Below are 7,221 nucleotides of genomic sequence, written 5' to 3' on the forward strand. Positions count from 1 at the left end.
ACGTCAGTTATGTTATCATTGCCATTGACATGGGCACCTCGCTGCTGATTGTCGCAGTAAACCATCATCACACTCGCACAGTAAGGTATGTGTATCATCTCAGCGGGACGACAACGAAGACGAAGGAGACTCTCAAGAGGAGCATGTCATGCGAATATTACGCAACGATTATATATATATTCATACGTTTATTCAAAACAGAGAATTACGTTATAATTGATAACAACAATGGTGAGTGCGGGTGTTAACGTTATATTAAATTTATGTATAAGCAAAATTAGGCGTGCGTTACGCCGGGAAGCAGTATTGAGACTGCTCACACGGCCTCTCGCCGGGCTCGGCGACAGTGCATACAAAGTGCATATAATCGTGTAATTTGAGCACTGCTGCCGATAAGAAAGCCAAGCGGCGCAAGGCGGGCTACGCTGCACGATGAATTTTGTACTCATTTAAATGATCCCCGGCATGTTTCTACGAGAGGATATAAAACTGTTACATCTTATGACAAATGTTCCAGCTCTATCACAAGCAGACAGAGCAAGTAGCGAATATGTGCAGTTTCGTCAGTTTTGTCGCGAGCGGAGACAACCTAACCCGTGAGTGGATCATGGACTCGGCGGCATCGAAGCACATGACCAACAACAAAGCGTATGTATATAACTTGCGTCCCTCCAAAATAACTGAGGTCATATCAGCCGACAAGGCTCGTATGAAAGTAGAGGGAGAGGGCGATGTATATATTATAGTAAAGTCGAAATCAGTATTTTCTAAAGTTCATTTACAAAATGTTTTATATGTACCAAATTTAGCTGCCAAAATAATTTCAATTAGTTGTTTAGATAAAAATGGTGCTCGCGTAGGTATTGAAAATAATATGTGTGTTGTCTATAAAAATAATATTAAAATACTTGAAGCGATTTTAGTCAAAAATGCAATTTATAAAATACTGAATTGTTTGAGTCTAAATAAAATACCAACTATTTAAAAACCTGTAGCTCTTGTAACATCTTCACAAATAGTCAGTGGGTATACTTGGCATTGCAGATTAGCACATTTAAATTACCAACAGCTATATCAGCTTAATCAATCAGCTGACGGTATTAAAATAATAAAATCTGAATTACCTACAACCTGTGATCCATGTATTTATGGCAAGTTAGTCAGAAAACCCCATCATGCATCTGATTCACGAGCAAGTAGAATTTTAGAGCTCGTACACACTGACGCTTGTCAAGGTGATAGATTATCAACCGAGGATCATAAATATTTTCTCACTTTCGTGGATGACTACTCTCGAATGATTTTTGTTCATCTTTCAAAAAATAAGACTGAAGTAGTTACTTGTTTTGAAAATTTTATCAACTTTACTCAAAATTAAACAGGACAAAAAATAAAGTCATTGAGAAGCGATAATGGGAAAGAGTATGTAAATGCCAATTTAAAAAAAATTTTGCAAAATTCGGGATTGAACATCAAACTACCGTTTCCTATAATCCGCAGTCTAACGGGCGTGCGGAAAGAACAAATATAATTCTCTTAGAGAAAGCTCGTTGCATGCTGTCTGATTCAGGTTTGGACAAACATTTCTGGTCTTATGCAATAGCGACAGCAGCATAGTTGTCCAATCGATCTCCTAAGCGAATTTTAAATAATAAAACTTGTAACAAATTTTAGTTTATTGATTATAAGTCAAATATAAAAGAAGGGAAATAAATAAACAATTACGGGAAATAGTTGTTGACGATCACAGAGAAAATTATGCATGTATTTGGGTCAGTTTGGTTTAAAAATCAACGGTAATTTAAAAGTACAGAATCCCTAATTGCTAGTCCCTGCACGTCGCAACCCAACAAACTTGGTTTGATAGTTTAAAAAAATATATACGTGGACGGCACAGGTGTATAAGTTAAAAGATATATGAGACAATAGTCGAGTAAGAATAAAACAAAATAGTAACAATAACATTAAAACGGATGGTAAAAGTGTATATAGATAAAATCGAGCGGAACAATTATTCGAAGTATTTGAAGGACGAGTGTTGATGTGTCGTATTTATAATTTTTGAAATTGTGTGACTTTCTTTATTGTTTCAGTTCGTCGTTATTTATTGAATTCGTTACCTGATCAGGATTTGAGTTCATTTCACACTTTATGATTTCCTGACGCCTCCATACACTACTCTCTCCTTCTAAAGTCGTAGGCCTACTAATTTGCCGATAGGCTGATTCGCTGATCCGCTGATCCGTCCGAACTTCGATTCTTACTTTCGTCGATCAACATATATACATCGTCACAAACTTCTTATGAGGCATGGTATCAAACAAAACCTGATTTATCGCATTTCAAAATTTTTGGCTGCAAAGCATATTCCCATGTACCTGATCAACTAAGAAAAAAATTTCAAGAAAAAGCCATTGAATGTATCTTTTTACGTTATGGTAAAGACAAAAATACATATATTTTATGGAATATTTCACAAAATAAATCTTTCACCAGTAGAAATGTAACTTTTAATGAAAATACAGATGATCCAAATAATAACATTGTAAATTTACCAATAGATTATGAAAACACTACAGTCCCTGAAAATTCGAACGAAACATTATCTGAAACTCGAAAAGTACCCGAAATAGCCACAGAAAATTTCGAAACTCAGGATCAGCTCAATCGGATTTAATGGAAGTTGATGAAAATAATTTACAAATTAATAATAATAGTGACCAAAATAATGATCCGATCGAGTGTGATCAGGAAGATGGTGCTTCTTTGAATTTGACTCGAGAATTGCGAAGATCCTCTCGAGCCAATAAAGGCAAAACAAATAAGTACAAAGATTATGTAAGAAGCTTTAACACTACTTAACTTATATTGACAGATCCCGGTTCGTATGAAGAAGCTGTAAATGGTCCAGATTCGTTTGAGTGGCGTAAAGCCATGGAAAAAGAATACTTATCAATACTATCACACGATACTTGGGAGTTAGTAGATCCTCCACCTAATGCGAATATTGTCGGATCAAAATGGGTTTTCAAGCGTAAAAATCCTAATACTGTGGATGTTGTATATAAAGCACGATCAGTAGCACAAGGGTTTTCGCAAAAACCAGGGGTAGATTTTGATTTGGTTTTTTCACCGGTAGTAAGATATACAACAATTCGACTTTTGATCGCATTAGCTTGTAAATTAATATACGACATTTAGACGTAAGTACAGCTTTCCTTCATGGTGATCTCAAACATGAAATTTATATGTATACAGCAGCCAAAAGGATTTATTGCGCCACAAACAAAGAATAAAGTATGTAGATTAAAGAAAGCCTTATATGGACTGAAACAAGGTGGTCGAGTATGGTATGAGAAATTAAATAAAAGTCTTATAGAAATGTCCTTGCAACAGTGTCGACAAGATCCATACGTTCATTATATAATAAAATCAAATATTATTTTCATTGTAGCAGTATTTGTAGATGATATGTTTGTATTTTATAATTTATTAGATCACATGCAAGAATTTCTCAATAGAATGTCGGTAAAATTTCAAATGAAGGATTTGGGAGATGCTAAGGAATGTTTAGGTATTCAAATTATTAGAAGTGATGGAAGAATTCAGATTCATGAACATAATTATATTTTAAAAATTCTAGAAAAATATGCCATGGAAGAATGTAACGAATCTACAATACCTATGGCAGTAGGGACTTTTTTTATTCCTAGCAACCCTCAAAGTCCATCACAAGATGATAAATTAAAATTAATACCCTACCAAAATGCAATAGGATCATTAATGTTTTTAGCACAAGTGACAAGACCAGACCTAAGTTTCTCTGTTGGATTGTTAAGTAGATATAATACTAAGTATACTCTGGCACATTGGGAAGCATTAAAATATATTTTACGTTATTTGAAGAAAACATCTGATGGAGGAATTACTTATAAAAGAGGTTCAAATGTATTAGTAAAAGGATATTGTGATGCTAGTTACGCTTCTTATAAAATTAATTGTGTATCTACCACAGGCTATATTTTTATACTTCAACGGGGTGCAATAAGTTGGCGATCTGTGAAACAACATATGATTTCAAAATCATCAACCAAGGCAGAAATTCAATTAGTTGCTGAAGGTGTAAGCGATGCATTATGGTTGAAAGATTTGCTATTCGAATTTGCAATACAAAGAAATGTACCAATTGATATATCATGTGATAATAAAGGCGCTGTAGACTATAGTAATAATGCTAATTTCAGTCATGCAACAAAACATGGTAAAATACAATTTCATAGAAGAAAGAATTGAAATGAACCATGTAAGTGTGAAACATATTCCAGGCAAAGACATGATAGTTGATTCATTAACAAAACCAAATGATTGTAATATATTAAATAAATTTGTACAAGATGCGGGATTAGAGAAAGTAAAAATTTAATGTAATGAATTTTCTAAAAGTGATAAATGAATAGTGTAACAAAATTATATTTCAGTTTCGAAGAATATTTTTTTTTTGTTTGTAATACTGTCTCAATCAAGGGGGCGTGTTCACATTGTATTGTGTATGTGTGATTGAGCCTGATGTGTGCATGTGTGCAAGTACCGAGCGCGAACGAGCCTCGACGACGTAGTCAGTCAGTCGACACCATAGCCTTGTACCATGAACACAACACTACTATTATAGTCTCAAATATTGTCTCGAAGTCATTCATTACCTTCCATGCTCTGTTCCAAGTATTCCGAAAACTCTCCCACAACAACAATAATTACACCTTCAGGTTTGCTCGTCCCAATAACTCGCGCACACGTTGGACTCCTTGGTCCAGGTTTCAAGACGGGTCCTGAAAGTACCCAAAGCTATACCGTCGCCGACCGGTATTAGATAATTCGAACGAGCCGGCCAGAGGACACCGCCAGCCAACAGCTGGCCAGGCCCGTAGACGGCGCTAGGTCTGACCACCGGGAATCGCTGACCACGCTTGCGGCGGGCCCGACGCAGCTCAATGCGACGCTATACCGTACGGGTATCGCCGGGCAGCCGGACGGGCAACCCCGGGTCTGCCCCGACGAGAACGCCGAGACAGGCAGCCGACCGGGCCTGAGACCGACGCCCAACGGGTCGCGACATCCTACTGAGGAAGAAGTGCGCGCCGGCACCGCCAGACATTGCACCGCGACCGACTGCCGTGGACGCGAGGACCCGACATCACGAGCCGCAGCTAAGCCTGCGTCGCTCACAATGGATCTCCCTGTTTGATCTTTCGAGTTTCTCAGGTTCACCTCTGAACGGTTTCACGTACTCTTGAACTCTCTCTTCAAAGTTCTTTTCAACTTTCCCTCACGGTACTTGTTCGCTATCAGTCTCGTAGTCATATTTAGCGTTAGATGGAGTTCACCACCCACTTAGAGCTGCACTCTCAAGCAACCCGACTCTGAGGAGAGATCCTCCCGTGGCGCGTCCCGGTCACTACGGGCCTGGCACCCTCTGCGGGTAAGTGGCCCCATTCAAGATGGACTTGGAACCGGGCCGACGCCCCGGGATAAGTGGATCCTCCCAAACACTACATTTCCCGGCAGCAGAACCGCGGGATTCAGTGCTGGGCTGTTTCCTGTTCGCTCGCTGCTACTAAAGAAATCCTAGTTAGTCTCTTTTCCGCCACTTAGTGATATGCTTGTATTCAGCGGGTAGTCTCGCTTGCTCTAAAGTCGTCGTAAGATTGAAAGTCCATCGTCGGCGACGGTCGTTCGTTTAAGAACAGCACTGTTGACACGACCGAGGACGATGATTTTTCATACAAGCCACGGAAACGACCGTAAACGCCTGCCGTACGAGAGACTCGAAAGCCCTGCGGCGAAACGTAGACGGAATTTTTTCACATAAGCGGCAAACCGACCCCGCGGACCATTGGTCTTTGTGTCGCCGTGCCAAATTCGTTCGTTCTCTCGTCTATCCCTAGCACCGGAACGTGACGAACGGCAGCGACAGCTCGACCCTGCGATCTGCGGTGACGCGTCGTGACCGTGACATACGTGTTCGTTTCAGGTGACACGAGCGGCGAACGCCCAGTCATTCGCTCGCAAAGGCACGGTATAATTTTCCCAAGAGGGTTTCCGCACCGTTGCTGACGGAGCAGTCTGTCGTTGTTGAACGACTCTTGGCCAGGCGTGGTCTGGGAATTGTATTCGTGGACCGCAATGTGCGTTCAAAATGTCGATGTTCATGTGTCCTGCAGTTCACATGTTGACGCGCAATTGGCTGCGTTCTTCATGGACCCACGAGCCAAGTGATTCACCGTTCAGGGTAATCATACAAATCCTTGGGTTCGCCGGGAAGTGGCTCATACAATAAAACTAAATTTATAATAAAAATGCGAAAAAATGTGGACCCGAAATTTTATAAATCACGAACAGTGGCATTTGCCTTAAAAAACAAATTAAGCGCGGAAATTGACCGACTAGTTGGTGAAAAAAAGTTCAAAAAAGTAAAAACAAGCGAGTGGGCTACTCCGGTCGTTCCGATATTAAAATCAGACGAAACAATTAAAATATGCGGAGATTACAAAATAACAGTAAACCCGGACATGTTAATTCATAGACACCCGTTACCAAAAACGGAGCATTTAATAGCTAATCTAGAGTGAGGCGTATATTTCACAAAAATAGACTTAAAAGAAGCGTATGGACAAATACCATTAGACGTTAAACACCCCCAAAGGGTTGTTTCAGCCACAATATCTACCATACGGGATTGCCTCAGCCCTCGGATTTTTCCAGAATGAAACACAAAAATTGCCAGCAAATATACCGAATGTGATTATTTTTTTGGACGACATCGTTATAAAAGGAAAAACAATAAAAGAAAATATTAAGTATACAAAAATAGTTTTTGATAAATTAAAAGAATGTGGCCTAAAATTAAGAAAAGAGAAATGTCAGATATTAGTAAAAAAGATTGAATATTTATGATTAGAGATAAGCGAAAACGGGATTCATACACCAAAAAGCCGAGTAAAAGCAATCGAGGAAGCACCGGCGCCAACAAATGTAAAAGAATTGCAATCGTTTTTGGGGATGATCAATAATTATGACAAATTCATTGAAGACAGAGCGACAAAATTTCAAACATTATATGAATGTTTAAATAAAAAGGGATTTTACTGGACGGAGGCATGTCAGAAGGCATTGGAAACTGCAAAAGCAGAGTTGAAGTCCGCTAAAGTACTAATCAATTTCGAT

General features: G+C 39.1%; 1 pseudogene; it reads right to left on the reverse strand.

The window, feature by feature from the left end:
* Window positions 1–6,134: 6,134 nt before the first annotated feature.
* LOC124181755 lies at window positions 6,135–6,289 on the reverse strand (annotated as a pseudogene).
* Window positions 6,290–7,221: the final 932 nt, after the last annotated feature.

Source organism: Neodiprion fabricii, chromosome 4, assembly GCF_021155785.1.
Source record: "Neodiprion fabricii isolate iyNeoFabr1 chromosome 4, iyNeoFabr1.1, whole genome shotgun sequence".
NCBI lineage: Eukaryota > Metazoa > Arthropoda > Insecta > Hymenoptera > Diprionidae > Neodiprion > Neodiprion fabricii.